This window comes from Tupaia chinensis, unplaced genomic scaffold, assembly GCF_000334495.1.
Source record: "Tupaia chinensis unplaced genomic scaffold, TupChi_1.0 Scaffold149922_1, whole genome shotgun sequence".
Classification (NCBI taxonomy): domain Eukaryota; kingdom Metazoa; phylum Chordata; class Mammalia; order Scandentia; family Tupaiidae; genus Tupaia; species Tupaia belangeri.
In genome coordinates this window covers 77671-96781 of record NW_006209766.1, presented here as the reverse complement: position 1 = coordinate 96781, position 19111 = coordinate 77671, and the positions used below count along the sequence as shown (strand labels likewise).

At 41.4% G+C, this 19111-nt stretch overlaps 1 protein-coding gene and 1 non-coding gene across 6 annotated transcripts in view; one reads left to right on the top strand and one right to left on the bottom strand.

The window, feature by feature from the left end:
• Positions 1 to 19111, bottom strand: part of GARRE1 (granule associated Rac and RHOG effector 1) — a 118763-nt gene that overhangs the window by 73158 nt on the left and 26494 nt on the right. For 2 of the 5 annotated variants that reach the window (XM_027769535.1, XM_006171590.3), the window contains exon 2: positions 18665 to 18719. The exons of 2 other annotated variants lie outside the window; for them this stretch is intronic. The gene's annotated coding sequence lies outside the window, so the exon portion shown is untranslated. Of the gene's footprint in view, positions 1 to 15975; positions 16003 to 18664; positions 18720 to 19111 lie in introns of those variants that run through there. One more of the 5 variants, XM_006171592.3, reaches the window with a different exon arrangement.
• LOC114006728 (U6 spliceosomal RNA) lies at positions 1835 to 1939 on the top strand. Its single transcript, XR_003548417.1, has one exon. It is a non-coding gene; the product is annotated as a U6 spliceosomal RNA (small nuclear RNA).

The following is a 19111-nucleotide window of genomic DNA, read 5'->3' as shown; positions in this document are numbered from 1 at the left end:
ATCATGTCTAAGTCAGAATCTCCTAAAGAGCCAGAACAGCTGCAGAAGCTCTTCATTAGAGGGTTGAGCTTTGAAAAAAAATTATGAAAAGCCATCCTGAAGAATGGGGAATGCTCACAACTGCGTGGTAATGTGAGATCGAAACACCAAGTACTCCAAGGGCTTTGGGTTTGTCACATATGCCACAGTGGAGGAAGAGGATGCAGCCATGAATGCTAGGCCACACAAGGTAGATGGAACCAAAGAAGGCTGTCTCAAGATTCTCAAAGTCCAGGTGCCCACTTAACTATGAAAAAGAGCTTTGTTGGTGGCATTAAAGAAGACACTGAAGAACATCACCTAAGAGATTATTTTGAACAGTAAACTGAAATCATGACCGGCCAAGGCAAGAAGAGGGGCTTTGGCTTTTCTAACCTTTGATGATCATGACTCTGTGGGTAAGACTGTCATTGAGAAATACCATACCATGAATGGCCACAATTGTAAAGTAAGGAAAGCCCTGTCCAAACAAGAGATGACGAGTGCATCCTCCAGCCCAAGAAGCTGAAGTGATTCTGGAAATTTTGGTGGTGGTCATGGTTTCAGTGGTAATGAGAACTTTGGTCATGGAGATGTCAGTGGTCATGATGGTTTTGTGGTAGCGACAATGGTGGTGGGTATGGTAGAAGTAGAGATGGTTATAATGGATTTCATAAGGATGGAAGCAATTTTAGAGGTAGTGGAAGATATGATTTTGACAATTATCGCAGTCATTCATCAAATTTTTGACTCATGAAGGGAAGAAACTCTGAAGGTTGAAGCTCTCTTAGAGCAGTGAAGGCTAATACTTTGCCAAACCAGGAGACCAAGGTAGCTAGGACAGTTCCAGCAGCAGCAGGAGGAGCTATCACAGTGGCAGGGTTTGGTATGGTTTTGAAGAATTATTTAACTAACTAACTTTCTCTTTCTCTTTCTCTCTCTCTCTCTCTCTCTCTCTGTTTCTTATTTTGATTTGACCACAGAGGGACAAAGTGAGTGAGAGAGATAGTGTGCGTGCATGCGTGCGCACAAGCCACCAGGTCCGGAACTCAAAACATGGTTGGCCATGTGGGAGTCCAGTCCCCTTAATCACCATACCACCTGCAGGCCCAGGCAGAAGGTTTTAATTACTGCCAGGAAACAAAGCTTAGCAGGAGAGGAGAGCCAGAGAAGAGTCAGGGAAGCTACAGATTAAAACAGATTTATGAACTCAGCCAAGCAAGCACAGTAGAGGTAGGGCCTACCTGTTACAAAGAAGACATGTTTTAGATAATACTCGTCTGCATGGGCAAACAACTTGAGGGCTATATTCATGACTAACTGTATAATAGCTTATTTTACTTTCTGTTCTGTGGAAAGTATAAAGCATTCCAATACAGGGCTTTAATGTAGATTGTTCTTTTGCACCTATGTTGTTGATTGCTAAATGTAATAGTGATACTGAATAAATGTGTCTTAAAAAAAAGATGGGCAAAGGATTTGAATGGACAATTCTCCAAATTTATATTGATGACAAATGGCCAAAGCAATGAAAAGAAGCTCAATGTTATTAATCATTAAGGAGGTACAAATCAAACCCACAATAAGATAGTAGAATGAGTACAATAAAAACATTGAAAAGCAAAACAAACCATAAGTGTTATGAGGATGTGGAGAAATTAGAAACCCTTACACATTGCTGATGGGACTGTAAATGATGCAGCCACTATGAAAAGCGGTTTGGTGGTTCCTCAAAATGTTAAACATAGTTGCATATAACCAAGCAATTGCACTTTAGAAAACAGAAAATAAATGCTCATATAAAAACTTGTACACTGTGCTCACTTTGGCAACACATATTCTAAAACTGGAACAATACAGAGATTAGCATGGCCCCTGCTCAAGGATGACAGGCAAGTTTTGTGAAGCATTCTATATTTAAATAAAACAAAAACAAAACCAAAAACTTTATACTTGGGGCCAGCAGGTGGCATGGTGGCTATAGTGTTAGAATCTTACATGGCCAACTATGGTTCAAGTCCCCAACCCAGCAGCTTGAAAATCACACCAGGACGTGAAATCCCAGAAGAATGGAGAGAGGATTGAGGCCTGGCCATCCCCCTTGGTGAGTGATATCTTCCCTTCCCTCTCTCTCTCTCTCATATAGTACATGCACCCTATGACAAACAAACAAACAAAATACATGTATACAAATATTCCTAACAGCATTGTTCTCAATAGTCAAAAAAGGCCAATCTATGACCAGGTGGTTAATGGAGCTGAATTATATATGGCTGACTAAATGATTTGGGTCCCAGAGCAGAGACTTGAAAATCATGTTGGGGATGTGTGTGTGCCTATCCAAAATTCCAAAAGAAGGGAGAAATGAAAAAGAAGTGGTTATGGAATGACCATTCCCCATGGTGTGTGTGTGTGTGTGGGGGGTGCTTGTCCCCTTTCTTTCTCTCTCTGGCAAGTCGATGTGCCCTCTGGCAAATTATTAAAAAAAAAAAAAAAAAAAGGCAGAAACAATCCAAGTGTCCACTGACTGATAAATGAATAAACAAAATACGGTACAACAAATAATGGAATATAATTCAACCATAAAAAGTAATTAAGAAACCAACTCCAAGGCTCAGCGGTAAGGCAGCCAGATTCCATATGGCCAATCGTATGGTTTGCATTCCAGTCCAGGTGGCTTGAAAAACATACTGGGTAGATTTTCAGATCTGTGGGTAGCTAAATAGGCTGGAGTGTTTACTTGGAGATAATACACCAAGCACTGTTATTGTAACCTGTACATTTTCCTATGTGTTATTCTTTAGGAGAAAAAGAAAAGAAAAAGAAAAAAAAAAAAAACTAGCACAGAAAGGAGGGAAATGTAGGTAAGGAAACTTCCATTCCAAGAATGAAAAGCAGGGGTGGGGACCAGCAGGTGGCGTGGTGGTTAAGGCACTGAACTCCCACATGGCCAACCACGGTTCGAGTTCCAGACCTGGTGGCTTGCTTTCTCACTTTCCCTCTCTCTTTCTCTCTGTGTCTCTCTCTGATCAAATTTTAAAAATTAAATGAATGAATAAGTAAAAAAAAATAAATAATTCTTAAAAAAAAAAAAAAAGAATGAAAAGCAGGGGCCAGAAGATGGCATAGTGGTTAAGGCGCTGGAGTTCCACATGGTCGACCGTAGTTTGAGCACCAGACCCAGCAGCTTAAAACTCACACTGAATATGTGTGTGTGCATACCTAAAATCCTGAGAGGAGAATGGAGGAGAAGGGAGTGTGGCCCAAGAGGAGAATGGAGGAGAAGGGATTACAGTGTGGCCCATCCCTTGAGGGGGGTGATTTCTCACTTTCTGTCACTCTCTCTCTCTGTGTGTCTCCGGTGAGCACATACACCCTATAATAAAAATCTAAAGCAAACAACAAAAAATCCAAAACAACCAAATAGAAATTCAGGAATTGAAAAATACAGTAACTGATATTTTTAAAAATCACAATGCTGCTAAATAATAGACTTGAATTTGAAGAGACATCAACTGAGATTATCCTGTCCAAGGAACAGGAAGAAAAAGGAACAGAGTCTCGGAGACCTATGGGAAACCATCAAGTATACCAGCATACATATGATGAGATTCCCAGAGGGGGAGACAAGAAAAACATAGAAAGAGTATTTTATGAAATAATAACTAAATACTCTCCACATTTGATGAAAATCATCAATCTACACATCTTAAGCTAAATGAATTCCAAATAGGATAAACTCAAAGATATCCGTACTTAAGATACATTATAAATCTGATTTAAAAAGTCAAAGACATATATAAGAAACAAGAAATGGAAAATTATTTGTTGACAATAACACATATGATAATATCTTTGATTAAGCCAATATACAGTGTATTCTGGATGGGAAATCTCATTTTGTATGCTGTGATGATGTACAGTGAATGAATGTAAAATAAATACATTTTTAAAAATTAAAGAAATAAAAAATAATTTTTTTTTTTTGGAGAGGTTTTTGCTATAGGGCACATGCGCTCGCCAGACAGACAGAGACAGAGAGACAGAAAGCAAGAAATCACCCCCAGTGGGCATTGCCATGCCGCAATCCCTTCTCCTCCATTCTCCTCTCAGGATCTTGGGCACGCATGCACACACGCCCGGCATGAGTTTTAAGCCACCGGGTCCAGTACTCGAACCGCGGTCGACTACGTGGGAGTCCAGTGACATAGCCATTACACTAACTACTGGTCCCAATAAATAAATTTTTTAAAGAATCAAAGACATAGAGGGGCTAGCAAGTGGTGTGGTGGTCAAGGCACTGAAGTCTCACGTGGTGAAAAGTGGTTTGAGTCCCAGATTGGCAGCTTCTAAATTAAGCCAGGTACATGTGCATGCTAAAAATCCTGAGAGGAGAATGGAGGAGAAGGGATTGCAGTGTGGCCATTCCCCATTCCAAGGGTGATTTCTCACTTTCCCTCTCTGTCTGTCTCTGGTGAGCACATGCATCTTGTGGGGGGACCTAAAAAAATTTTTTAAATGAATCTCAAAAGCAAGGAGAAATGATCCATCACATAAAACGGGTTTTCATTATTTACAGTAGTTACAAATACTGAATTAGTGAAAATGAACCATTACTCATAGAAGACATACAGAATACAGACATTCCTTTAAGACTCTGATCATAACATCTTCATCAAGCAATCAATACATAAGCTTACTTTACGTGTTTTTTGTTGAAATATATCTTACTTAATACGCAGTTGTCCCTTGAACACAAAAGATTTGAACTGTTCACATATACTTATATGTACATTTTTTAAAAGAATTATTTAACTTTATTTATTTTGCTTTAATTTGATCAGAGAGGGACAGAGTAAGTGAGTGGGGATAGGGAAGGCTGAGAAAGCAAGCTGCCAGGTCCAGGACTTGAATTGTGGTTGGCCATGTGGGAGTCCAGTGCCCTTAACCACCATGACATCTGCTGGCCCCTATGTACATTTGTTTTCAAGAAAAGTATTAGAGAGCTGGTTCCCTGGCCTGTTGGTTTAGGGTGTCAGATCTTACATTGCTGATCATGATGTTCAAATCCTGTCCCATGTTTTTATTTTATTTATTTAATTTGTTAAATAATTATTTATTTAATCTCATTTGTTATTATTATTCTTTTTCTCAATTTTACCAGAGACAGAGAGAGAGAGAGAGAAAGGGAAAGCAAGAAAGCAAGCTTCCAGGTCCAAGTCTTGAGCCGTGGATGGCCACATAGGAATCCATTGCCTCAACCACCACGTCACCTGTTGGTCCCTGGCCCTGGTGTCTTTAAAGTACATGCTAAGTGTGTGTGCAAGGGTATCCAAAATTCCGACAGGATGGAGAAATGGAGAAGGGACTGCAGGGTGACCACAACCCAGTATGGTCGCTTGCTTCCTTCCCTTTGGTCTCTACCTCTGGCAAGAGCAAGCACCCTCTGGCAAAAAATTAAAATAAATAAATAAATGGGAAAATAAAGTACAATACTGTAAACATATGTTCTCTTAGGATTTTCTTTATATAAATAATAAGTTATTTAATTAGGTGGTTCTTGGCAAAAAATCTAGAATACCAGTTTGTGAGGATAAACTCCATTTGTAAGGGCAAACACGGATCACAGGTAGCCCTGGAGCTGAGGAATAGCTTTGATTTTTGCTAAAATTTGCGAGTCCACAGCTTTCTGATCAATCTTGCACTGCTCTGAAATCTCATATTTCTCCTTCTCTGTGTCGAAGATCTCACCTTCTGGTGTCTGGGCTTCCGCAGTTTCTTTTTCTTGAAGTAAGCATCGGTAAGGTGCTTTGGGATTTTTACTTTGCTAATTTCAACTTTCGTGGAGGTGGCAATGACAAATTTCTGATGTGTTCTACGCAGTGGAACTTGATTGAGAACCAGCAGTCCAATTACAAGTAGCAAGCCACTGCTCAGCTGCTTCAGGAAAACCACTCTCTTGCTTCTGTGGGTCCAGTGAGGATGATCAGAATGGTCCCAGGAGTGACGCTAGTTCGCAGCTTTCTCACAGGTTGACTGAAGGGTTTTTTGCCATGTCTCAACAGCTTTCGAGGCACATCTTCAGTAAGATAATACCTAGGCATTTTGCGCAGTTTAACCACCTGGGTACCACTATTCTTGTCTCCACCAACTGGTTTTGTGACGGTTGTAAGAACCTTCTCCTTCTTTTTTTCTATCCCGGATTTAGTGGCAGAGTAATTCCTCTTGTACATGGCCTTCCTGGAATACATGGCAGACCAGGAGTATCTGCCGATGCCCCAGACTAGGACAGGGTTTCGGCTGCAATGGGGCTTCCTCTTCTTGGGCTTTTTAGCCTTGGGGTCACCCTTTTTAACCTTGCCACTGGCATCAGCCTTCTTGGCTTCAGGTTTCTTCTCCTTAGTATCCTGCTTTGCAGCTTTGTCACCTGCCATCTTGTATAGTGGGAAAGCAATGATTTTCTTTTTTAAAAAAAGAATTATTTTACTTAATTTTATTTATTCATTCCTTTATTTTGACCAGAGAGGGACACAGAGAGAGAGGGACGGAAAGTGAGAAAGCAAGCCACCAGGCCCAGGATTCGAACCATGGTTGGCCATGTGGGAGTGTCCACTGCCTTAATCACCACCTGCTGGTCCCATCTCATAAGATTGTAATAACACTTTTTTCTAGCTTACTTTACTTTAAGACTACAATATGTAACATAGATACAGAATGAGTATTAGTTAACTACATTATCTGTAAGACTTCTAGTCAACAGCAGGCTATCAGTAGTTAAGTGTGGAGGAGTCAAAAACTCTATGTGTAGGACCAGCAGGTGGTGTGATGGTTAAGGCAATGGACTCTCGCATGGCCCACCATGGTGAAGTCCTGGACCTGGTGGCCTGCTTTCTTACTTACTTTCTCTCTCTCTCTCTCTCTCACCTATACAACTGTTTTTAAAATGATGGTAATGATAATTTTAAGAATTAGTTCTTTTTTAAAAAAGTTATATGTGGATACATAATTGAGTAGACAGGGTCAGTGCTTCTCACCCTTGCAGAGGACAAGGGTCAAGTGTATATTCATTAATACTGCTGATTTGCTAATACTGAAATCATAGTCACCAGCACTATAAACTCACTCCTTAATGAAGGCATGGTGGTTAAAGCGCTGGACATTCCCACATAGCCGACCAGGGTTCAAGTCCCCGGACCTGGTGGCTTGCTTTCTCACTTTCCCTTTCTCTTTCTTTATCTCTGTCGCTCTCTGGTCAAATTAAAAATAAATGAATGAATAAATAAAATTAAATAATTATTTTTTTAAATGAAGTTCATTTAACACAAACATCTTTTTCATGAGGCATATCACAGTCTTCTTGTGCTTATGAATATTAGACAGCACATTAGCACAGTGATTGGTGGCCATTTTAAACAATGAAATCAAGCAACAAAATGTACAAAATGCAAAATCATGGCATTGAATAGACCATGAAAAGGATGCCTGTTTATAGTCTGAGAGCTGAAATAAGAAGGCAGTGCATGCCTTGTTTGACCTCAGCTGGGGACATGTACATTGGGAGACTCAGATTTTCACCATTCTTTCTGAGCATGTGCACCAAAGACCTCAAAAGCTCACAAATACAGAACCCACAGATAATGAAGATCAATGACTTAACACCATTCAAAATACTTGGATCCCTAACATAATGGAGCATTCCTCTTTTTAATATACAGGGGCCCGCAGGTAGTGTGGTGGTGAAGTCACTAGATTCCCACATAGCCAACTGCAGTTCTAGTCCTGGACCTGGTAGCTTGCTTTCTCACTCTCCCTTTATTTGTCTCTCTGGTAAGAGCACATACCCTATAGCAAATGAAATAAATAATAACAATTAAAATTAAAGAAATTAGGGACCAGCAGTTAGTGTAATAGCTATGTTGCTGAACTCCCATGTAGTATACTGCGGTTTGAGTCCTGGACCCAGTGGCTTAAACTCACGTCAGGCGCATGTGCATGCGTGCCCAAGATCCTGAGAGGAGAATGTAGGAGAAGAGATTAGGAGAAGTGATTACGGTGTGGCCATCCTCCCTGGGGGGTGATTTCTCGCTTTCTATCTCTCTCTCTGTGTCTTTCTGGTGAGCACACGCGCCCTATAGCAAAAACTTCTAAAAATAAAAAATTAAAGGAATTACTCTTTGGGGCCAGCAAATGGCATAGTGGTTACATCGTTGGACTCTCACATGGCTGACCAGTTTGAGCCCTGGATCCTGTGGCTTGAAATTCACATTGGGCACATGTGTGTGTATACCCAAGATCCTGGGAGTAGAATGGTGTAGAAGAGATTGCTGTGTGGTCATCCTCCTAAGAGAGCAATTTCTCACTTTCCCTCTCACTTCTCTCTCTCTCTCCGGTGGCGAGCACACATGCCCTAAGGCAAAAACATCTTTAAAAAAATTTTCTTAATATATAAAAACATTAACCTATGAATCAAATAATCAGAAGGTTACTGGACATCTTAAAAATACCAAGAAGTTCCTTTAAGTGATGACTTAAGTAAATTTAATGTACTACTTCAAGAACTCCATTATGCACAACCTATCAGGACTTCATTACGATTTTTAAAGAATTATTTTAGGGACTAGCAGATGGTGTAATGGTTACATCGTTGGACTCCATATAGTTGACCACAATTCAAGTCCTAGAACTGGTGGCTTAAAACTCACACCAGAGGGCTGGCAGGTGGAATGGTGGTTAAAGTCACTAGACTCCAACATGGTTGACCATGGTTCAAGTCCCAGAACTGGTAGCTTTCTCACTTTCCCTCTCTCTCTGATCAAATTGGAAAATAATAAAGTTAAAATTAAAATAATTGTTGGGAACCAGCAGTTAGCGTAATGGCTATGTCGCTGGACTCCCACATAGCTGACCGCGGTTCGTGTCCCAGACCCCGTGGCTTAAAACTCACGCCGGGCGCGTGTGCGTGCGTGCCCAAGATCCCAAGAGGAGAATGGAGGAGAAGGGATTGCGGTGTGACCATCCCCCCTAGGGGGTGATTTCTCGCTTTCTGTCTCTATGTCTCTCTCTGTCTGTCTGGCGAGCGCACACACCCTATAACGAAAACCTCTCCCCCCCAAAAAAATAATAATTAAAAATAATTCTTAAAAAAAAAAAAAAAAAAAACTCACACCAGGTGTGTGTGTGCGTGCGCCCAAAATCCCAAGAGAAAAATAGAGAAGGGACTGTGGCATGGCCATTCCGCCAGGAGGATGATTTCTCATTTTCTGTCTCTCTGGCAAGCACAAAAGTCCTATAGCAAAAATCTCTCTCAAAAAAAAATGTATTTTATTTAATTACTATTTTTAAAAATTTGACAAGAGAAAAAGTGAGAAACCAAGCCACCAGGTTCAGAACTCAAAGCATGGTCAACTGTGTGGGAATCCAATGCCGTAACCATCATGCCACCTGCTGGTCCCTTAATTATAATTTTTAAAAGCTCAAGCTTCTACATGTAGGACAGTTCATCTGATAATTTAGAAGTATACAAATTATAAAGCCAAATTTATGCTTTAAGAGGACAACTACATTTGGTGAATCAGGAATGAATGACTGAACAACTTTCACTTTTTATTCATTTTTCTTTCAAGAGTGCTTAATTTTTTAAAAATGAACTATAAATTGCCTAAAAGCTAAACAAATCAGGAGATTATTATTGGTCATTAAACTTTTTTTTTTTAGTTTGCTAGAGGGGTGTGTGGGCTCACTAAAGAAAGATACACAGATTGGGGCGGGGGGGGTGAGAAAGCACCCACAAGGGGGATGGTCAACTCCCCTTTGGGGATTTTGGGGGCACATACATGTGCCCAGTGGGTTTTTCAAGCTCCTAGGTCCAGGATTCAAACTGCACAGTTGGTTTTGTGAGATCCAACCACCTTAATCACCAGGTCACTGGCTGACCCCAAAGTTTTGTTTTGGTTTGGTTTTTTACAAGTTTTTGCCATAGGATACATGCTCGCCAAAGACAAGATAGTGAGAGGGAAAGTCAGAAATCACCCCTCGGGCAGATGGTCATGCCGCAATCCCTTCTCCTCCATTCTCTCCCTAGAATCTTGGGCATGCATGCACACACACCCAGGGCAATTTTCAAGCCATCAGGTCCAGGACTTGAACCACGGTTGGTCACATGGGAGTCCAGCAATGTAACCACTACACCATCTGCTGGCCTCTAAACTATTTTTTAATTGTCGGAGGGTGTGTGCCCTCACCAGAGAGAGAGAGAGACATTTCTCTGTTCTATTGGGATTCTGAGCACACGTGGGCATGCACAGTGCATGCACACACACGCCTGATGAGTTTTTCAAACCACCAGAAGAGGGATTCAAACTGCTGTCAGTCATGTGGAATCTAGCTCCCTTAAGCACCAGGCTATAGGGCTGGCTCTAAACTTTTTATTTTAGTGCTAAGCTCACACTGAAAATTTTTATAAACGTCAAGGGACATTATGAGTGTTTAAAGACCAACTCAACAGGCTAATATAAGATATTAAAATTCCCTTACTGACTGCTTGGTTTGCTATCTAGCTGCTTCATCAGCAAGTATTACTCCAGTGGCCAGCAGGAGGCATAGTGGGTAAAGGTGCTGGACTCCCACATGGCCGACCACGGGCTGAGTCCCAGACCTGGTAGTTTGCTCTCTCTCTCTTTCTGTCTCTCTCTAGTCAAAATTGAAAAATAATGATAATAAACAATTCTTTAAAAAGAGTATTACTCCAGAGGGCCAGCAGAAGGCATAGCAATTACATTGCTGGACTCTCATATGGCCAACCATGGTTTGAGTCCTGGACCCAGTGGCTTGAAATTCACACCAGGTACATTTGTGTGCATGCCCAAGATCCTAGTAGGAGAATGGATTGCACTGTGGCCATCCCCCAGGGGGTGATTCCTCACTTTACCTCTCACTGTCTCTGCCTCTCTCCCTGGTGAACATGTGAGCCTTAAGGCAAAAACCTCTTAAAAAAAAAATTACTCCAGGCTAGCCAACAGCAAGGTGAAGGTGGCTAGACCCTACGTAGCTGACTGTGCAGTTTGGGTCCCAAACATGGCAGCTTGAAAAACATGCCAGGCACGTATACATGTGTGCCCAAAATCCTGAAAGGAGGAAAAATAGAGAAAGGACTGTGGCTTGACCATCCCTCATGGGGGTGCACTGTCACTTACTCTCTCCCTTTCAGCAAGCACATGCATCTTCTGTCACATTTTAAAAAAAATGATTACTTCAGGAACCAACAGTTAGCATAATGGCTATGTCACTGGACTCCCATGTAGTCGACTGCGGTTCACGTCCCGGACCTGGTGGCTTAAAACTCACGCCAGGCACGTGTGCATGCATGCCCAAGATCCCGAGAGGAGAATGGAGGAGAAGGGACTGCGGTGTGACCATCCCCTCTGGGGGGTGATTTCTCGCTTTCTGTCTCTCTGTCTCTGTCTTTCTGGCGAGCGCATGCACCCTATAGCAAAAACTTCTCCCCCCCAAAAAAAGCCATCTGCTAAAAAATAATAAAATTACTTCAATCAAAAAAGATGGGCAATAATAAACTTTGAGGATAGAAAGAAACTGGAACCTTCATACAATACAGGTAGAATTGTAAAACGGAATAGTCACCTTGGGAAAATAGTTGGGCAGTTCCTCAAAATGTTAAAATATAGTGTTACATTGTAAGGCAACTGTATCTAGTGTGTGTGTGTGTGTGTGTGTGTGTGTGTGTATCTATACATTCAGGTCCAGGATCCGAATCAACAACAATTTATAATATATTTCAAAATAGCCCAGAAGAGAGGACTTTGAATTCCCAACATAAATAAATGATAAATGTTTAAGGTGATAAATATGCTAATTTACCTGATTTGATCACTATACACTGTTATTATGTACTGAAATATCTTATTTTATAAATATGTACAATTACTAAATAACAATAATATGTTATCTTTAAACTATATAGTGTTACCACAGGACTCAGCGATTCCACTCCTATATACATACCCAAGCGAAATGAAAAAAATATGTTCACACCAACACCTGAATACAAATATTCACAGCAGCGTTATTAATAATGGCCAAATAGCAGTAACAACCCATGCACCTACCAACTGACAAATAAGCAAAATGTAGTTTAGCAATACAATGGAATATTATTCATCCATAAAAAGGAATGATGTTCTGATAAATGCTACAACATGGATAAACCTTGAAACAGTCTACCTATTATCTGAGTCTATTGATAACAAGGTCCACAATAGGTGATCCATACAAACAGCAAGTAAATATGAGGAATTTTCTTTTCTCAGGTGATCAAATGTTCTGATACTAGATAGTTGTGATGGTTACACAACTCTAAATATACTAAAAAACTGTGAATTTTATGTATACTTTACATGTGGATTTTGTGATACATGAATTATATCTTAATAAAACTATCAGGCTTTTGAAGTTTAAGAATTATTTTATTTAACTTCATTCATTCATTCATTCATTCATTCATTCATTTAGAGAAAGAAGAGAAAAAGAGAGAAAGAAGTGAGAAAGCAAGCCACCAGGCCCAGGACTTGAACTGTGGTCAACCAGTGCCCTTAGCCATGCCTCCATGCCACCTGCTGACTCCAGTTTTTTTTTTTTTTTGAAGTATTACTTCACTTTTCTTTGCCATTTTCCTTATTTAACTTCTCATTCAATAGCAAAAAGTATATAAGTCTTCCAGGAATGCATTTAATGTCAGATTTATTCTCCCTTTTATACTTTAGTAAGGAATTTGTATTTAATTGCTGTGATCCCAAATTAGGGAATGTAGGTGGCAAAAGGCCCTTAAAGATCGTCTTCTTTAAATCTTTCAAATGAGGGAAAAAGATGCAGGATGCTAAACGTCTTGCACGAAACCACAGATCTCACGGTCAAACTCAAGTTATAGTGACCCTCAGAACTCCAAACATGTAAATGTTCTGTTCTAAACTAGTAAGACCAGGAGACAGATTAGTCTATACTTTGGTAACAAATCCTGAAATGAGTGGCACAACCTGACAAAGATGTATTTCTTGTCCACAAGAAATTCAGTATGGGTCTGACAGCCCTTCTTCAATTTGCATGGACATCGCAAGTCATCCCGGCACAGAAAAGGAAAGTGAAAACCCTTATCTACTCTTCATTACTTCCCACTGAAAGGAACACGAGTCACTTCCATTCGGTCCTGTGGCCAGTATTGGTAACATGTTAACTACACAGAGGCTGGGAAATGTAGAACCTACGGAATACTAGGCAAGTACTGCAGTCAGCCAAATCGACTGTGTGCTGAATAGTTCTGGTCGGATGACCAAAGCGATTCTGATCCCATACAGAGAGAATGCTTTGGTTTTTGTTTGTTTTTCAGGTTTCTGCCATACAGCATGTGCACTCACTGGAGAGAAACAGATAGACAGAGAGAGAGGGAAAGTGAAAAAGCATCCCTCAGGGGGATGGCCACACCGCAATCCCTTCTCCATTCTCCTCGCGGGATTGGGCACGTATGTACACGTCTGGTGTGATTTTTAAGTGGCCAGGTCCAGGATTTAAACCATGATCGGCCATGTGGAAGTCCAGCATCTGAACCACCACATCTGCTAGCCCCAAAAGGCTGTTTTTTACTTTCTTCTTCTTCTTTTTTTTTGGAGATGTTTTTGCTATAGGGTGTGTGTACTTGCCAGAAAGACAGAGGGAGACAGAGAGATAGAAAGCAATAAATCATCCCCCCACTCCCATGGGCAATGACCACGCCACAATCCCTTCTCCTCCGTTCTCCTCTCGGGATCTTGGGCACACACGCACACGTACCTGGCGTGAGTTTAAGTCATCAGGTCCAGGACTCGAACCACAGTTGACTACAGGGGAGTCCAGTGACGTAGCCATTATACCAACTTCTGGTCTCTAAAGGTTTTGTAATGCCAAGTCATCACAACTGTTCTCCAGAGGCTGCTCTAGGACATGGTTTTGTTGTGTGTATGTGTGCAGAATAGAGTGGAGGAGGGGGAAGGAAGGGTCACTGATTCCTTTGAGAAATTGATGAAATACTCTGTAGTCAAACATGCATCCAAAACACCAAAGTTTCCATTCAATTTGGAACTGGAGTTCAAGATGGAAAATCAACTGTCCTCCACTCTCTTCATGCTTCCCTTTCCCCCAGAAGAAGCCTATGTGAAACCAGAGGCACCAGATGCCTTCTTGAAAATGGAGTCCCACTTCCTGCATCTACATCCATGCAGCAGGCAACCAAGCAAGTGGGGCCCAAGGCTCAGGTTATAACATTTAGTGGAACTACAGAGAAACCCACACAGGTGACACAGCCATAGTGGTATAGGCATTAAGGGTTCTGCTGTGCAATGTTGGAGGCCATATGGGAAGGCTCCAGGTTCACATCCTAGAACCTGAATATGCCGAGCATGCCTGCAGGTACATCCTCAAGTGTACCCATGATCCTGGCTGGCTGCAGGACTTGGGGGAGGATCGCAGCATGAAGATCCCATATGGGATTCCTGTCTGTCTCTCTGATGACATAAAATATACTTTGAAATCCAGTTCCCCACGTGGTAGCATCTGGAGATGGGGCCTTTGGGAGAAAATTTAATGATGAAGGTGGAGATTTCAATAAAGGGATTAATGCCCTTTTAAGAAGAGACCAGAAACCTAGCTAGCTCACTTTATGTGATGTGATGATAAAAGAAATTGGCAGTCTGCAACCAGGAAGAGGGCCTTCACCAGAACCTGATTGTGCTGGCATCCTGATCTTGGACTCCATTCTCCAGAACTGTGAGAAATAAACTTTCATTGTTTATAAGCCACCCACCCTGTGGTATATTGTTTTAACGGCCTGAACTAAGATAACCTGTATTTGGCAAATCTGTCTGTAATTCGTAACAGTATGTAGAGGGTGGTAATACCACTCACTGAGTATGGAATTAAGAATGGAAATTTGGGAGGCCAGAAGGTGACATGGTGATTAAAGCACCAGATTCCCACATGGCAGACTGCAGTTCAAGCCTCAGAGCTGGTGGCCTGAAAATTATGCTGAGCACACGTGCACACATGCCCGAAATCCTGAGAGGAGAATGGAGGAGAAGGGATTATGGTATGGTTATCCTAAGGAGATGATTTCTCACTTTCCCTCTCTGTCTCTTTCTGGCAAACACATGCACCCTATGGAAAAACCTAAAAAAAGGAAACTTCTTGAGGCCAGCAGGTGGAATGGTAGTTAAGGTGCTGGATTTGCACATGGTCAAACACGATTCAAGTTCTGGACCTGGCAGATTGAAAATAACGCTGGATACATGTGCGTGGATGTCCTAAATCCTGGGATAATGTTAAGAGATTGTGGTGTGGCTATCCCCCCCGGGGAGGGTGATTTCTCACTTTCCCTCTTTGTTGCTTTCCAGCAACTAGACACACTCTATGGCAAAAACCTTAAAAAAAAGAAACTTCGGTACCAGCAGATAGCGTAATGGTTACATCACTGGACTCCCATGCAGTCGACTGCATTTCGAGTCCTGGACCCAGTGGCTTAAACTCACACAGGGCGCTTGTGCGTGCGTGCATGACCCCAAGATCCAGAGAGGAGAATAGAGAAGGGATTGCAGCGTGGCCATTTCCCCAGGGAGGTGATTTCTCATTTTCTATCTTTTTCTGGCAAGTGCACGTGCCCTACCCTATAGTGAAAACCTCTCAAAAAAAAAAAAAAGGAAAGAAAAGAAAGAAAGAAAGAAAAGAAAAGAAACTTCTTTGCCAACTTTTTTGCAAAATGTCGTATTAACAACCTTATAAAACATGGATGAAAAAAAAAAAGTCAGTGAAATCAACAATGGCATAAGGACTCTCTTTCCTGATATTAGAATCAGGATCTCTCTCTTCCTGGAATACTATTTACTTTTAGAGAGATTTTTGCTATAGTGCACGTGTGCTCACCGGAGGGACAGAGAGAGACACAGAGCAAGAAATCATCCTCCAGGGGAGTCGACCACACTGCAATCTCTTCTTCTCCATTCTCTTCTCAGGATCTTAGGCACGCAGCACACATGCCCGGTTGAGGTTTAGGCCACCGGGTCCAGGACTTGAACCACAGTCAACTACATGGGAGTCCAGTGACATAACCATTATGCCATCTGCTGATCCTTGTCTTCCTGGAATACCATTAAAATGCTGATTCCAAATCCCACAAAGCAATCTCTGTAAAAAGCAAAGAATATACATTTTTTTAAGAATCATTTTGTTTAACTTTACTTATTTTTAATTTGGTTAAATTAAAAATAGAGAGGGCAGAGTAAGAAAGAAGAGCAAGAGAGAGAGGGAAAATGAGAAAGCAAGCCACCAGGTCCAGGACTCAAACTGCAGTCGGCCACATGGGAGTCCAGCACCCCAACTACAACACCACCTTCTGGTCCCAGTTAGACAATTTAATAAAAAGTTGTGTAACAGGCAGATGGCATGATGATTAAGTCACTGGGTTCCCATGTAGTCGACCGCAGTTCAAGTCCCAGATTCAGCAGCTGAAAATTCATGCCAGGCATTCCCTTAGAGGAGAATGGAGAGAAGGGATGAGAAGATATTGTGGTGTGGCTATTCCCCCTGAGTGGGTGGTTTCTCGCTTTCTGTCTCTCCATCTCTCTCTCTGTCTCTCCAACAAGCACCCATACCCTATAACAAAATCTCTAAAAAAAAAAGCTGTTTGTGTAGTAACTGCTAAGAAGACCCCTTAAGTGCCACCGTCCAAGCCCAAGGTTCCTCTGCAGACAGAGAAAAAGCTCCTTAGAAAGATGAAAACTGGCCCAGTCTCTTACAGTCAATATCATACCAAACTATAGAGCTAGAGCCTGAAACATATCACATGCATACATACATGCCTAGCATTCTAGCAAACTATCATGAATAACAACAATATATAAACTGGACTTTTTAAAGATTCATTTATTAATAATTATTTATTTAACTTGCTATAGGGCATGCAGTTCATGAGAAAGAAAGAGAGAGAGAGAGAAATGAGAAAGCAAGCCACCAGGTCCGGAACTCGAACTGCAGTTGGCCATGTTTGAGTCCAGAGCCTTTAACCACCATTCCACCTGCTGGCCTCGATAAACTGGTTTTTACTTATTCTTAACAGATCTGGTGTTCTTGTGTTGATCATTGCTGTAGTCAAAACTAGATAGTGTTGAACTCAAGGAAATTTTATGGAAATAAATTACTATTCTATGATTTTTCAAACAGGATTTTACCAAGAAATAATATGCAGAGAAAGTGGCAACACCTATTTAAGGAGTTACCTTCATGGCAATAGTCATGTGAGCCCTGACAAAATACTGTTGGCAGCTAGAGCGTAGGGATATGAAATTTACTGTATCATTTGCTCTAATGTCAAACACAACTGAACATTTCTAAAATAAAACATTTAAAATGGACCCACAGGCCAGCCGTGGTGACCCTACGGTGGCCCAGTGGTAGTGTGACTCCATGGTGCTGAGGCCACATGAGGAGGAGCTGGGATTACGTTTCAGGGTCTCCCTGTGACTCCCAGGAGTCCACATGCATGCCCAAGATCCTGATAGACAGAGACTGTGGGGGATCATGGTGGCAGGATCTTTTTTTTTTTTTTTTTTTTTTGAGAGATTTTCACTGTAGGGCACGTGCGCTCGCCAGACAGACAGAGAGAGACATAGAGACAGAATGTGAGAAATCACCCCCCAGGGGGGATGGTCACGCCGCAATCCCTTCTCCTCCATTCTCCTCTCGGGATCTTGGGCATGCACGCACACGCGCCCGGCGTGAGTTTTAAGCCACCGGGTCCGGGACACGAACCACGGTCAACTACGTGGGAGTCCAGCGACATAGCCATTACGCTAACTGCTGGTTCCCATGGTGGCAGGATCTTGCTGGGAGGACCCGTACCCAATCTCTCTCTTCCATCAAAGAAAAAAAATGCCCACACAAGCACCTGGATACATCACATTTTTTTAAATAAATTTTTTCCCAGTGCTGTCTGAATGTTTCTCAAATGCTTTCCCCCATATTTATCTGCCTGAAGGGCTAAAATACGCTCAGTCCATTTAAGGACATTTCTTTTCCACATTTTCTTAAAAAGAATTTTCACTGGAAAACATTCACCATTTATGAATCCACTATTCATGTTGCATGGAAATAAATACACATTGTGAAAGAACTCAGAAGCTAGTGCAGCCAAGACTTACAGGACTTAAATAATGTATTCATAAGTTTTAATGCTACTTAAAATTCTCAAACGCATAACAGAAGAGTGCATTTTTGTAGGTTAAGTCACATCTTCTCAACACCACAATAATTTGCAATGGTTCTCAATGGATTTCATAATTTCTGCACTTGAAGTCTTCCTCAATTTCTATTTCAAACAATAAAGAATATGCTTGAAACTAAATGAAGATTCTGTATTACATGGTTTCCTTATATCCATACTTGAAAAGATATGAAAGGTAGTCAGTCACCCTAAGAAAATATCCCAAAGCACTTCCTTTTAGAGAGGCAAAGTACGGGGGCCAGTGGGTGGCACAGAGAGGCGAAGTACTGAAATGAGCAGGAGAGTGGCTCTGAGGCCTACCTAACCGGGTAAGATCCTGGTTCTGCCACTTACCAGCTACGAGACCTCGAGCAAGTTCCTTAGCCTCTCTCTCCCTCAGTTTCACTGTCTGTAAAACAAGGATAATAACAGCAACTACTGTTACAAAGCTGAATGAGCTCTATACATTAAGCGCTTAGAATAAGGTCTGGCTCATATGAAGCCTAAATGTTGTTGTTATCATTTCCCAAAAACAAGAGAAGGTAAAAACAGGCCAAGTTATCTCTGCTTGTCTGGAAAAAAGTTACTGACAAACAAGAAAGGTCTTGCTAAGTCACCAAATCCCTGAACCAAATAGAAATCAACCTGTCCGAAAGCAGGAAGAATCGTGAGTTTCAATAATATCTAACTTCTACTTAAATGAATTAAGTAGCCACAAAGTGAAATTTAACCCCTGAATTAATTAAATTTCCTCATTTAACTAAAAATTGATAGCTATGATTTGTGAATGTGGAGAACAAT